Source organism: Monodelphis domestica, chromosome 8, assembly GCF_027887165.1.
Source record: "Monodelphis domestica isolate mMonDom1 chromosome 8, mMonDom1.pri, whole genome shotgun sequence".
Taxonomy (NCBI): domain Eukaryota; kingdom Metazoa; phylum Chordata; class Mammalia; order Didelphimorphia; family Didelphidae; genus Monodelphis; species Monodelphis domestica.
In genome coordinates this window covers 203,957,872-203,973,503 of record NC_077234.1, presented here as the reverse complement: position 1 = coordinate 203,973,503, position 15,632 = coordinate 203,957,872, and the positions used below count along the sequence as shown (strand labels likewise).

The 15,632-nt window shown below is 36.0% G+C and overlaps 1 pseudogene; it reads left to right on the top strand.

Annotated features, from left to right (window-relative positions):
- Positions 1-13,666: 13,666 nt before the first annotated feature.
- On the top strand, positions 13,667-15,396 carry LOC100013201 (rac GTPase-activating protein 1-like; annotated as a pseudogene).
- Positions 15,397-15,632: the final 236 nt, after the last annotated feature.

The window sequence follows — 15,632 nt, the reverse complement described above, 5'->3', positions numbered from 1 at the left end:
TAAAGTGAAGAATGGTTTGTTTCATCTGCATTTGGACTCTGCCTATTCCTTCTTTAGCAGTGGATTATCTTTTTCATCATGATTTTGTCTTGTTGATAATAGTTACAATTCGGGGGCAGCTGGGTAGCTCAGTGTGGTGAGAGCTAGGCCTAGAGACGGGAGGTCCTAGGTTCAAATCTGACCTCAGACACTTCCCAGTTGTGTGACCCTGGGCAAGTCACTTGACCCCCATTGCCTAGCCCTTACCACTCTTCTGCCTTGGAGCCAATACACAGTATTGACTCCAAGACGGAGGTAAGGGTTTAAAAAAAAATAGTTACAATTCACAGTTAACCATATATTGTCATTGTTACTGTTCACAACATTCTCCTGATTCTGTTCACTTCACTTTGCATCACTTCACATAAGTCTTGCCAGCTTATTTTTTTGATCATCTTGTTTGTCATTTTTCATGGCAAAATAGTATTCCATTATAATCATATACAACAACTTTTGTTCAGCAATTCTCCAATTGATGGGCATCCTTTGAGTTGCCACCACAAAAAGAGTTGTAATAATATTTTAGAATATATAGTTTATTTTCCTTTTTCCTCAGTCACATTAAGAAATAAATCTAATAGTGGTATTGCTAGATCAAAAGGAAAACACAATTGTATTAACACAAGTCCTTGAGTATAATTCCAAATTGCTCTTCAGAATAGTTGGATCAGTTCAGAATCTATCCAACAACATATTAGTGTTCCAATTTTTCTACATCCCTTCCAACATTTGGCATTTTGCCCTTTTATTGTTTTAACCAATCTGATAAGTGTGAGATAAAATCTAAAAAATTGTTTTGATTTGTATTTCTCTCATCAATAATGATTTAGAGCATTTTAAAATATAATTATATACAGCTTTGATTTTCTTCATGAAAAAGCTCTTTATTCTCTTTTGACCATTTATCAATTGGGAAGTGGCTTATATTGTCATACATTTGACAAAGTACTCTTTATATTTTAGCTATGATACCTCTACCCAAGAAACTGTCTATTATATTTTTCCCAACTTACTGGGTTTTTTTCCTAATCATTACTTTTATTTATACAAAAACTTTTTAGTTTAATATATTCAAAATGGCCCACTTTACAATTCACAATACTCTTGTTTGGTTATAATTTTTCTCTACTCATAAATATGATAGGCAATATGTTCCCTGTTCTAATCTGCTTATAATCTCTCCCTTTATTCCTTGGTTATGTACCTATTTTGATCTTATCTTGTTAGTGGTGTAAGATAATGGTCTATATCAAATTTCTACCAAACTGATTTCTAGTTTTTCCAAAATTTTTACCAAAAAGTGAATTCTTATTCTAAAAATGTAGATCTTTGTCTTAGTCAAACACAAGTTTACTATAATCTTTTACAACTGTTCTCTTCCACTGATCTACTTTTCTATTTCTTGGACAGTACCAAATAGTTTAGATAATTGCTGCTTTATAATATAGTTCAAAATCTGTTACCACTAGACCTCCTTATTTAACATTTTTATCATTATGTCCTTTGATATTCTTGACCTTTGGTTTTCCGAATGAATTTTGTTATTATTTTTTTCTAATTCAATACAATAATTCTTTGTTAATTTAATTAGGATGACATTGAATAATTAGATTAGTTAGATATAATTATCATTTAATTGGCTCTATCCATAAATAATTACTGTTTTTCAGGTTATTAAAATCTGACTTTTAAAAATTAAAAGTGCTTTATATGTTATTAATATAGTTTCTGGATTTGTTTTGGAAGATATGTCCCTAGGTGTTTTATTCTGTTGATGGCTAATTTAAATGGATTATCTTTTATTATCTCTTCTTGCAGAACACTGTTGTAATATATAGAAATGCTGACGACTTATGTGGTTTTATTTGATAACCTGCTACTTTGCAAAAATTATTGATAGTTTCCATTAATTTTGGCTGACTCTCCATGTCACAAACTTATCCTGATTAGAGAGAAATGGGGAAAATACCTCTCTCTGTCTTTACCCTGACATATTGTTAGCTATGCTCTTACAGAATGTAGTATCTTGTTGAAAAAGCCTACTTTATCCAACAATATGAATAAGTAACATCCTATCTGAAACTAACTTATTTCAAAAGAAAAATTTAAGAGCCATATTGTAGAGGAAGAAAGGATATATAGTACAGCAGATAAAGGGCTGACTTCAAGATATGCCTATCATTTGGAGAATGACTAAACAAATCATCTACTTGAATGTAATGGAATATTATTTTTCCTATTAGAAATTATAACGGTAGTGGTTTCAGAGAAACTTAGAAAAACTGTATGAACTGATTTAGAGTGAAGAGAGAACTAGAAGCAGGGGAATAATTTATACCATGACAACAATACTGAAAGGTCCAACAACTTTGAAACACTTAAGAACTATAATCTCAATGACTATTCATGATTTCAGAGAACTGATAATTAAGCATACTACTCTCCTCATCATAGGTAGTTGACGCTGTCAGTTGGAGAATGAGATATATTTTGGGACATGGGCAATGCAGAAATTTATTTTGCTTGACAGTACATATTTGTTACAAAATTTTTGTTCTTTTATTTTTTTTATTTTAAAAAGCTCTTACCTTCTCTCTCAGAATAGATGCTAATTATTGGTTCCAAGAATTAGGCAACTGGGATTAAATTATTTGCCCAGAGTCACATAGCCAGGAAATGTCTGAAACCAGATTTGAACCCAGAACTTCTCATCTCTAGTCTTGGCTACCTTTCCATTGAGTCACCTAGCTGCTTCTTTTTATTTTTTTAAAGTGGGAGGTGGAGGTGGGAGGGAGAAAAATAGATTTTTTTAATTGAAAAAAAATTTTAAGATCTGACCTTTGTAAACCTTGAAATTTTTTAGACTTGTGAATGTTGGAAATTTCACCATTGGAAAGTTTCATACTTGGAAAAAATTTCCTACTGATAGTAAGAACTCTACTGGAATGTGAACCCCCTTGGCATGGGAGGATCCTTCTCCTCCCTACTTGGGACTGCTTTAGGACAGGAACCTTTTGCTGGACAATGGAAAGGGCTTTGACCTATGCTTAAGCATAGAACAGGAAGTTCTTTGAGTCATGATTGATTTTAGAATTGATACAATAGAGATACTTGGAATGACAGAACCAGGTCTTGAAACTACAATCTCCACCCTACTCAGAGTAAAAGGATTTAGGAAGGGCTGCAGCAAGGATCAAGATTTAATTATTTGAGAATATGACCTTCAACAGACATGTGCAAAGGGGCAGACCTCTAGGCAGTCCTGGGTTAAGCTAGAGCCACCATTGGCACAGGGAAGACATGGACAGTGATTGGTAGATGTGAGAACTGAGGGGAGGGAACTTAGATGGTTTCCTTAAAGATAGCGGGGTCTGAGGACTGGGGGGAGTTGGAGAGGTTTTGCTCTGAGAGGTTGTGCTCTGAGAAGTTTTGCTCTGAAGGAGGCTGGAGGTGGAGGCCCCTGAGGCTGTTTCTCCATTTTGGTCACGTGAGTGATAGGGACTGATCTCTTTTCTTTGCCTCAGCTATCTAAGGGCTTGGGCCTTTTGGCCCAGCCTAAACAGAGGGGGTATTTAAGCCCTATTCCCTTCTCTCCCCTTTCTCTCTCTCTCCCCTTTCTCTCTCTCTCCCCTTTCTCTCTCTCTCCCCTTTCTCTCTCTCTCTCTCTCTCTCTCTCTCTCTCTCTCTCTTCTCTCTCTCTCTCTCTCTCTCTCTCACACACACACACACACACACACCTTTCTTCCTCCTGTTTGTAATTAAAAACTCCATAAAAGGTTGACCGCTGACTTGAATTTTCATTTAGGAATTACATAGCTGAATTCCTTGGCGACCTTAAATTAATATATATCAGTCTTTTAAAGTGATTTCCTTGTCACACCTTATAGCTAGGAAAACTTAGGTTCAAGTCCTATTGCTTACACAGCATATATTGGCTCTATCCCTATTGTCAATGAGGATTTTGAGAAGTGACAAAATGGATTTGCAGAAAAGCGAGACTTGGAACTTGGTAAAATGCCAATCAACTGAGATGAAGACAGAGTTCCAATGGAATCTTGAAGGGATCAGTTAGGGGAAGCCCAGCTGCCTGAACTTCACTTCCTTCTCTGACTGTTGGAAAGAGAAGGTGGAAGAAAATCTTTCTCTTTGGTCAATGATTATCTACATGACTGAGTGCTGAGAAGATTTTCGGGTTTAGCTCAGAAGAAACCCATCAGTCTTTGTTGTCAACATCTCCCCTTAGGGAAAGATAACATTATTTCCTAGATTTGAATACATCTTGAACTCTTCAATCAACAAGGATAACTTGGAAAATATAGGGAGACCCATTTTCCTCTCACCTTTACCATCTCCCTACCTCCTCTATTTAAAAGAATAAAAGGACCTCTTAGTTGAAAGATTTTTTTGTGAGTTAGTTATTAGAGGAAACCTTCAAATTTACCATTTCTGAGAAGACCATTCAAGACAGTCGAAGGGGAACAGGAAGTAGGGTAGAGGGACTAACGCAAGATTCAGCCTCTCCCCTAGTTAGCTTCCTGGTGTTACAGTTTTAGCATTTCCTATTACCATAATTCTCCTAATAGTGGTATCTACTACACTATGTAAGTAATTTAAAGTCTCAATGTCTTGGAAAACTCTCTAAGTCTGTAAGTTAAAGAACAGTTGCCAATCTACATTGATAAGTGGAACTTTCCCATTGACTGTTTTCTATGTGAATGATATCTAATCAGTTCTCTGCATTACACCCCACCCCCCAAAATCGAGAGAAAAAAGCATAAAAATATGATAGAAAATGACACAGCAACATTTGCCTAAAAATGGAATTGCTTATTTATTAATTGTTAAAGAAAGATCAACTAATTGGGAAAAAGAATAAAACTAAATGAAAAATGAAGAGAAAAAATATCTTATTACAAAAGCAATTGACCTGGAAAACAGATTGATAAGAGACAATATAAGAATTTTTGAACTACCTGGAAGTTATGACCAAAAAAAAAAGGCATTTAAAGACTATCTTTCAAGAAATTTTAAAAGAAAATTTCCCTGAACTTTTGGAACTACAAAATAAAGTAGAACTTGAACATTTATTGATTACCACCTATAGGAGATCCCAACAGAATTAAATCATATTAACAAATGATTTTTTCTATTGTATTTTTTATAAAAGCATTTCTTAGTTTTTATTTAATAATTTTATGAAAAATGCAATGAAACAGAAAAACCACTTACTAATATGATATTTTTAAACTCAAAAGAAAGTAAAATCATTGACATCAAAAATTTAATTAATGAAGAGGATATCAAAGCAATTATTAGTAATTATTTTGCCCAATTATATGCTAATAAATTTAATAATTTAAGTGAAATGGATGAGTACTTATAAAAACAAAAATTGTCTAGACTAAAAGAGAAGGAAATAGAATATTTAAATAAATCCATGTTAGAAAAAGAAATTTAGGAGACTATAAAAGAATTTCCTACGAAAAAGGCATTAGGACCAACCAGGTGAATTTACAAATGTGGTTTAAAATTTTTTTTTTTCATTTAGAATATTTTCCATGGTTACTTGACTCATGATTTCACCCCTCCCCAAGTCTTTCCTCTTCTCTCCCAAAGCTGACAAGCAGTTCCACTGGGTAATACATATATCATTGTTCAAAAACTATCTCCCATGTTATTCATATTTGCAGTAGAGTGGTCTTTTAACATCAAAATCCTAATCATATTCCTATCAAACTACATGATCAATTATATGTTTTTCTTCTGCATTTCTGTTTCCAATGTTCTTTTCTCTGGATGTGGATATACAAGTGAATTTTACAAATATTTAAAGATCATCTAATTCCAATATTAAGTAAATTATTTAGAACAATTAGTAAAAAAGAAGTCCTGCCAAATTCCTTTTAAGAAACAAATGGGTGCTGGTACCTAAACCAGGAAGACTAAAAACAGTAAAAGAAAATTATAGGTTAACTTTATTAATGAATATAGTTGCAGAAATTATAAATAAAATATTAACCAGGAGACCACAAAATATATCACACATATACATTATGACCAAACAGGACATATACCAGGTATGCAGGAATGGTTTAATATAAGGAAAACTATTAACATAATTGATTAAACCAATAAAAAAGCAGGGGGGGTGGAATCATACGATAGTATCAATAGATCCAAAAAAAGTTTTTCTTTTTCTTGCTTTAAAAAAAAACAACATGACTAATATGGAAATGTTTTGCATGATTTCACAATGGGGTTATGTTTGGGGATGCAGACTCTAAGTGATCATCCTAATGCAAATATTAATAATATGGAAATAGGTCTTGATCAATGACACAAATAAAACCCAGTGGAATTGCTCCTTGGCTACAGGAGTGGGGTGGGAGGAGGAGAGGGAAAGAACATGAATCATGTAACCATGGGAAAATATTATAAATAAAAATTACTTCACATGTATAGTTGATATACATTGCTTGCCTTCTTAATGGGTAGAAAAGGGGCCTGAGAGAGGGAGAGAACTTTGAACAACACAAACAAAAAAATTTAATAATTTTTAAAGAATAAATAAATAAGATAAAAAACAAAAACAAGATGACTAGAATCAATGAGACCATCTTAAATTCTTATTCGGTCAATCTCCAAGCAGACTGTCTCTGCAAATGATCTCTTTGCCACCCTGTACCCAGTCTGAGTAAAATTGCTTGGTGAGTTGAGGTCAAGGTGTGAGTTGACTATTGTTTACCTGGAACTTTGTGTAAAGTTCACTAACAGAGAAAGACAGAATGGTCCCAAACACAATGACCCCAATTACAAATTGCATATACTGGTGGGCTGTAAGACAACTTGTACTTCCTTAATTTTTATTTTCCAGGAAAGAGTAAAGAAATCAGCTCCACCTTTAGACATTCTGTCCTGTAGTCTGGTATGGAAATTTGCCCAGCTCCCTTTGTGGATACAGTACAACCCTGTTCACTCTATTAAAGGACAGGAAAACAGGTTTCAGTATCAGCTGCTTATGTAACTGTTTGACCTGGGTAATCATATCCTTCATTTGGCCCAATTTTTCCATCTATAAATGTCCATAATATTTTCCACCTGTATAATGCAAAATGAACCGTAAAGTTTTAGCTTTATGCTCCATAGGAGAAAGGTATTGCAGAACAAAGAATTACACCATTTTTTTTCTTGTTCTATAAAAGTATTTGGTAACATCAGTCAACATAGCAGGGAGATTTATTTTATTTTTCTTACACATGAATATTCTTCTTTTGTTTTATTCCTAAGTAGTTTATCCTAGGTGCCTACTTTCTATTGCAAAAAGAGTGAAGATAAATGAACTGATACAAAGTGAAATGAGCAGAACCAGAAGAACATTATACACAGAAACAACAATAATATATGATGAACAACAATGAATGACTTAGCTATTCTCAACATTACAATGATCCAAGACAATCCCAAAGGCTTATAATGAAAAATGCTATCTTTCTCCAGAGAAAGAACTGATGGAGTCTGAATGCAGATTGAAGCAGATCATCCTTAACTTTATTTTCTTCATTTTTTAAAATTAAATTGTGTCTTTTTCCACATGATGAATATGGAAATATGTTTTGTATATTAGTACATGGACGGCTAATAACAAATTGCTTACTGTGTCAAGAGGAGGAAGGGAAGGAGAAAATATGGAACTCAATAATGTTAGAAAATGAACACCAAAAACTGTATTTACATAAATGGCAGAAAAATAAAACATTATGAAAAAAAAATTTTCCTAATTCCAACCTACACCTGCTCTGCAATTTAGATTGAGAGCTATCTGGAGAACAGAGATTAGTAGTAGTCTCTCGATAACCGAGGATGACGATTGTCTTTGTGCGTTTTCATCTATGATAAATGAGTGTGCACAAAGACACTTGTGCATGAGGGAGATTTAAGTGGAAAAGTCGTTGCACAGAGACAGTCCCACTCTCTCGGCATTGGAAGCCTGGGTCCAGTGGCACGAAAAGTCGTTACACCTGGAGACTTCCTCAGTTGCATTGGATGGCCGTGTTGTCCTTTGTGCTCTAACATGCCCTAAGCACTCCACAGTGCTTTGCTGCGTCGCCCTCTCAGCCGTTGAACCTTCTAATTGGTTTCTTCCGTCTGTTCAGCCAAAGCAGTCTTCACATGCTGGGTGAGCAAAGCCCTGGTTCACCAGGGATCTACGACCCACTGGCTACCCTCACAAGGTTTAACCGGCCTGTCGAAGCCATTGCCCGGGGTGTGGCCGCTGCTGCATGCTAGCAGCTACTGGGAGCCACAAGTGAGAGCTGGGTGTCAGGTGGGGGTCAGAGGCTGGAGAGCTGCCCTAGGAGGGCACGACAATACTCCATACCAGAGATACTACCCCTCCCTGAACACCCCATACACCCCAACAGAGAACAGAGATTAAGTAATTTACAAAGAGTCACATAACTCATATGGATCAAAGGCAGGATTTGAATCCAGGTTTTTTGTTGTTTTTTTTACTTTAGACCAATTCTTTATCCACTATTTCTCTTATTGTTCTAAATGAAACTAAAACTAAACTAAATGAGGTGAGTCATGATACTAACTTCTCCAACTCAATAACTGGCAAATATTTATTGACTTCTTCCTCTGTGATTTATGCTATGGTAGGTACTATATGTCATTTGAAAGGAGTATGAGACATGGACCATGCCCTCAGGAATCTTACAAGGGGAGGCAAAGTAGTAGAGTGGCCTGAATGTTAAAGTCAGAGTCAGAAGACCCAAATTTGAATCCTAACTCTGACATTTATTAGCTTTATGAGCATGGTCAAACCACTTAATCTCCCTGAGCATCAGCTTCCTGATTACTATCATTATTATTATCAATAATAGTATTAGGATTACTATAAAATGGGGACATATTTAAACTACTCAAACATTGTTGTGATGAATTCCCTTTGTAAGCCTTAAAGAAATAATATGAGCTATTATTAATATTTCTGTTTCCTGTGGTCTTGTTTTCTCCTCCACAAATGTTGGCGCTATTTAACAGACATTCTATTAGATCCTAGGATCCTGATCCGGAAGGGTCACTATCTTTTTTTTAGCTCATTACCCTCATGCCAGAATACACTGTGGAAATATGAATGAAATAAAGCTTATGTAGGTATGATTTATGTATGGGTTTTCCCAATTCCTGACTGGCATTCAGTGCACAATGTGAGTTCTGGTATAAGACAAATTCTAGTTCCCCAACCCCAAAACAAATAAATAACTGTATCACATGCAAAAGACTCCTTACATTAGTTCATGAATATAGAAACAGAAATATAGTCCACTCAACTCCCTCCAGAAGATAGATAATTTAGGGAACTATCAAATACCTTCCATTGACTTTAGATCAGTGCCACCTGGGTACCTTACAGCAAAAGCAACTTAAGACCCATATATTTTTTGCCCCTCTCTGTCCCACTATGGCATGGTTTTAGTCCCTCAGCTCCAAGGTAAGTCACTATTGTCATCTTCCTTTTCCAAGCAAGCTGAATGATGACATTGTCTCTCTGTAAGATGACCAATTTTCAAATTTAGGAATTCTCAGACTCGTGAAACTTCTCAAATTTGTATGGAAAATTTATTCTCAGAAATCATAGTCTTTGACTTGTGTTCAAAAAAGAAAACAGAAAAGCAGAAAGTCCAGGAACTCCCGCAAAGGCTAGCACAGACTTCTGACCATGTGCTCCTTTTACATGTTTCCAAGTTTGCAAGTCTTCTTTTCCTGGGCTGTGGAGAAAAAAGATCATCCTTCCCCCTTTGTTTATTCTAACCTCAAAGTCCAAGGAAAGAAAAGCATTGGAAAATAAGTGAGCTTTGAAACAGTGCAGTCCTCTATAGACTAGCAAAAGATGTGATTCTTCCAATAAGAACCCATCCTTCTGAGCCTTAGTCAATCTGTCATCAGGAGATAACCCTGTTCTCTGAAATACAATCAGTAAGAAGGGGCCCTTTGGGTACTCCATGTATATAGTCATGGGATGCAAATGAAGCACGCGAAATAATTATTGACAGTTGTTACGAGGACTCATTCGTATGGTACTGACCTACTTAAAAGTTCAAAGGAAGAGATCAATGGATTGTCATTAAAGTTATGAACTGATCTTTAAAGAATGAATAGACAAAGATCATATTCTATTGAGAGAAGTATGAAGCAGGAAAAGGAGACAGTACCGGATGATTTCAGAAAGAAATAAAAAGACCTGCATGAACTGATTTAGAGTGAAATAAGCAGAACCAGAAAAACCTTGTACACAGTAACAGTGATACTGTGGAATGATTAGCTGTGAAAACTTGGCAACTCTCAGCAATACAATGATCTGGGACAATTCTGAGGAACTTATGACAAAGAATGATATCTACCTCCAGATAAAGAACTATTAGAGTCAGAATGCAGATCAAAGGAAATGATTTTTTTTTATTTGTGTTTTATTTTGGGCTTTTGGTTTTATGTGAGTATTCTCTTACAAAACTGAATGATATGGAAATATGTTTTATTATTACATATAATAATAAAACACATATAACAAAGATCAAATTGCTCACTAACTCTGGGAAGGGAGAGGGAAGGAAGAAAGGGAGACAATTTGAATTTTATAAAATCAAAAAACTTATGTGGAATGTTGTTATTACATGTAATATAATAAAATATTGCTATTCAAGAGTGAATATAGGGGAAAGCTGGGTAGTTCAGTGGGTTGAGAGTCAGGCCTAGAGAAGGGAGGTCCTAGGTTCAAATCAGGCCTCAGACACTTCCCAGCTGTGTGACCCTAGGCAAGTCACTTGACCCCCATTGCCTAGCCCTTACCACTCTTCTACCTTGGAACCAATACACAGTATTGATTACAAGACGGAAGGTAGAGGTTTAAAAAAGAAGAGTGAATATAATATTTTGAAGGGAAAGTGAGATATTGTTTTAGATGGAATACACATTAAGTGGATAGCTGGGATCAAATTATGGAGGGTCTTCCAACTCAGGTAGTATCTTTATTTTATCAAATGAAGAACTTAAGCAATGTTAGTGAGAAAAGGGACCTAATTAATTTAAGCTCTAAACTATTTTCTCCCCTTCTCCTTTGGTGGCTACATTTCTAATTTCATAAATATAGAAGACTTTTAGTAGAGCACTCTAACACTGCAGATCTACCCTTGTACTTCAGTTTATAGTCTTAGTCAGAAGCAATAAGTAATTTGCCCAGAGTTTCACAGTCCATGTGGGTCAGAAATAGGACCTAAGTAAGGTCTTCCTGACTCTGAAGCCAATCCTCTCTCTAAATTCTGTTGATTCCATTTGATTTTGTAATTATTTATTTGAGGTATTAGTCCAGAAAAATTGTAGCCTCAATTGACTTACTAGATCAAAGAATGGCTTAGTAGCTTTTGTTGTATATTATCAGATTACTCTCCAGAAAAATTATACTAAATTTATAGTGCCACTGGCAATGAATAATTGGACTTTTATCTCCATAGTTTCATCAGTATTGTATGTTATTTTTTAAATATATATTTGTTAGCTTAATTGGGGCAAGTTGATCTCTCAAAGTCATTTGAATTTGCATTTGTTTAATTGCAAGTGAAAGTGTACATTTTTCCAAGTGATAATTTGCTTTTATTCATTTGTAAACTGTATAACCTGCTTTGAGAATGTGTTGAATGTGACAGTAGTGTCATTCACAGTTATTTGCAGAAATTTTTTATCATTTAATTTTTATATTAAATAATAAAATATGTAACATAATAAAAGAATACATATAATGTGTTATAAATATGTGATAAAGTATAATAAATATGCTTATCAAAGAGAAACAAATTCTCACATTAGCTATGCCCCAAAGTCTGTCTCATACTTCTCCACCGCATCCATCTTCCCCCCTTCCCAAGAAGGCAGGTAATATAATATAGGTTGTACATATATGATCATTTAAACATGTTTCCCTGTTCATCATGTTGTAAAACAAGTTATATATTGCTTACACTAGAAAAAAATTCATGGAATGGTATGTCTCCATCTGCATTCAGACTCCATCTGTTCCTTCTATGGCAGTGGATATCCTTTTCATCATAAGTCCCTTGGAGTTGTCCTGGATCCTTGCCTTGTTGATGATAGTCAGGTCCTTCACAGTTGATCATTATACATTATTGTTGTTACTGTATACAAATTTCTCCTGATTCTGCTTATTTCACTTTGAATCACTTCATATAAGTTCTTTCCATGGTTTTTTTTTTGTGATCATTTTGTCTTTTCTTATGATACAATAGGATTCCATTATAATCATATACCACCAAAAGAGTTTGTTTTTTTTTAAACCTGGCCTTTTTTCTTGGAATCAGTACCAAGTATTGGCTCTAAGGCAGAAGAGCAGTAAGAGCCAGGCAAATGAGGTTAAGTGACTCGTCCAGGGACACAAATTTAGGAAGTTCAGGTCTTTCTGAATCTTGACCTGGAACTCTATCCATTTGTTCATCCCTTTAGTTTCCAGCTCTTTGCCACCAAAAAAAGAGCTGTTATAAACATTTTAGAACATAAACTTTATTTTTTTTCCTTAATCAACTTAAGAAAGAAAACTAATAGTGGGTATTACTGAGTCAAAAGGTAGTATAATTCCAGATTGCTCTCCAAAATGATTGGATCAGTTCACAGTTACACCAACAGTGAATTATTGTCCTCATTTTTTTTACATCCTCTGTAATATTTGTTATTTTGCTCTTTTAGCCAATCTCATAGATATAAAATGATTTCTCAAAGTTATTTTTATTTTTATTTCTCCAATCAATAATGATTTAGAGCATTTTTCATGTAATTACATGTAGCTTTGATTTCTTCATCCAAAAACTATCTTCATATCTTTTGATAATTTATCAATTTATTAAAAATTTTTACATGATTTGTCATTAAGATTTTATTAACAATGTTGCAAACATTCTCCTCAGTGTGAAGGGTTAAATTTTGGGGGTAGGAGTTTGAACAAAGTTTGCACAGTTTATTAAATGCAAAACACTTAGCTTATTATTAGGAAATACAGATAGGAAAGAGGAAAGTGAAAGTAATCTTACAATAGCTTGTAGCTATACCCCAGATCCTAATCCTAACTAAATTTCTCTAGAAAACCCTAAATCTATCTGCCCCAGAGGGCAGTATCTCCTTGCCTATTTTCTTACTCTGACTATCTAATACTATAACTACTATCTATCTACCTTATCTACACAAGTTATTAATAATCAATAAGGCTATTAAGGCCTTAATTCCAATCTCTGTCTCCAACCAGAGAGAGTGCTAACAGCACACCCTCTCCCCAGGAGACCCAGATACAAAAACTTCTTTGCAACTCTCTCCAACTGACTCACTCCCCTCAGCCACACCCTTCTGACAAGTAGCTAAGCAAGGGGTCTCTAACTGACAACCTGCCCAGCAGAGGGTCTCTTACTGAAAAACAGTATTGCTCCTTTTCCTCTTAAATGTAAAAAAGGAGATCTGATGCTGTTGGCTGAGGTGCTGGTGTGCAGAGATACAGAGAGACAGAGACAGTGCATTCTTTGAAGAGTTTCACAAGAAATGGCAAAGAACAGAGCATGAATTGGGAAACTACAAGGAACTTTTGATGAAAGCAGAGACAAAACATAGTGCCCTAGACATAAAACTGAAACATGCATGAAATCAGGTAGATGTAGAGATCAAATGGAGACAATTAATAAGCAGAAGCTGACTGCGAAAAGTTGGAAGGACAGATTCAGCTGATTCGGGAGTTGCCCATGTGTGATGCATCTGGCAGCATTCAACTAAGCGAGGAACAAAAATCAGCCCTGGCTTTCCTCAACAGGGGCCAGTGGTCTAAGGGCAATGCTGGGAACAAAAGACTGTCAACCATTGATGAATCGGGCTCCATTTTACCAGATATCAGCTTTGACAAGACTGATAAATCCCTGGATTGGGATTCTTTTTCTGGTGAAGACCTTTAGGCTGAAGAAGAGAGAAAAGAGGCATTCCAACAGCGGATAGTTTATAGAAGGCCCACCAGGACCAATAAAGAAAACTCGTTCCATTGGTTCTACAATAGACCAGGGTAATGAATCCATAGTTGCAAAAACCACAGTCACTGTTCCCAATGATGGTGGCCTTATTGAAGCAATATCCACTATTGAAACTGTGCCCTATTGGTCAAGGAGCTGAAGGAAAACAAGCACTTGACAGCCTTGGAACAGCAACTCTATGCTGGCTAGTAGGCAGCTGGAGTCCAGATCGGAGACTGACGGTTCAAAACTCCACAAAATAATGGAGGCATGCGTTTACGTGAATTTGTTTCTGAGAGAGTTATTAAGTCAGAATCATGTGTTCCTTGTGGGAAAAGGATAAAGTCTAGAAAATTGTCCCTAACATGTCAAGACTGTCGACAGAATGCCAGGAACGTTGCCCTCTTCCTTGCATTCCAACACTAGCAGACACACCTGTCAGGATTGGAGAGGGAATCCTTGCAGACTTTGTGTCCCTGACTTCACCAATGATCCCCTCCATTATTGTCCATTGTGTAAATGAGATTGAACAATGAGGGTTAAATGAGGCAGGTCTCTATAGAATCTCAGGTTGTGACTGGACAGTAAAAGAATTGAAGGAGAAGTTAAGTTCCTTTGAGCAAAAACTGTGCCCCTTCTTAGCAAAGTAGATGACATCCATGCTATATGTGGCCTTCTTAAAGATTTTCTTCAAAACCTCAAAGAACCTCTTTTGACCTTTTGGTTAAATAAGACCTTTATGGAAGCAGCAGACATCACAGATGAGGACAACAGTATAACGGCCATGTACCGAGCTATTGGTGAACTCCCCCAGGCCAACAGGGACACATTAGCTTTCCTCATGATACACTTGCAGAGAATTGCTCAGAGCTCCAGCACAAAAATGGATGTTTCCAATCTGGTTTTGGTCTTTGGTCCTACCATAGTTGCACAGGCAGTGCCCAGTCCTGCCCCTATGACAATGCTACAGGATACCAAACATCAGCCCAAGGTGGTAGAACGCCTGCTTTCTCTGCCACTGGAATATTGGAGCCATTTCATGATGGTAGAACAGAAGAATATTGACCCAATACATGCATTGAAAATTCCCATGCCTTTTCTACACCACAGACACCTGATGTTAAAGTGAGCATTAGAGCCCCCGACTACTCCCGAGCAGCAGATCATCAGGACTCCTTCATCCAGTTCACCATCCCAGAGAGTTCGCTCCACCATCAGTAAGAACACTCCTAGGTTTGGAAGCAAAAGCAAGTCAGCTACCACCCTGGGTCAAGGCAACTTCTTTGCCTCGCCAACGCTCAAGTGAAGCCACTCTAACCTTGTTTCTTCTTTGGCGTTTTTATGCTGCCAGAAACCCCACACCTGGAATTCATGTTTTGTGGCCTCCTATATTCACTACTATTATTCTCCAGGCTTTTGAGCACATTTAATTGTGCATGGAGTTTTTATTAAAACATTATCTAGACATACACACATAGATATTTTCGATTGAAGTAGTAACACCTAATAGTTTTTGTTACCTTTTAAGTGAGAGAAGATCTG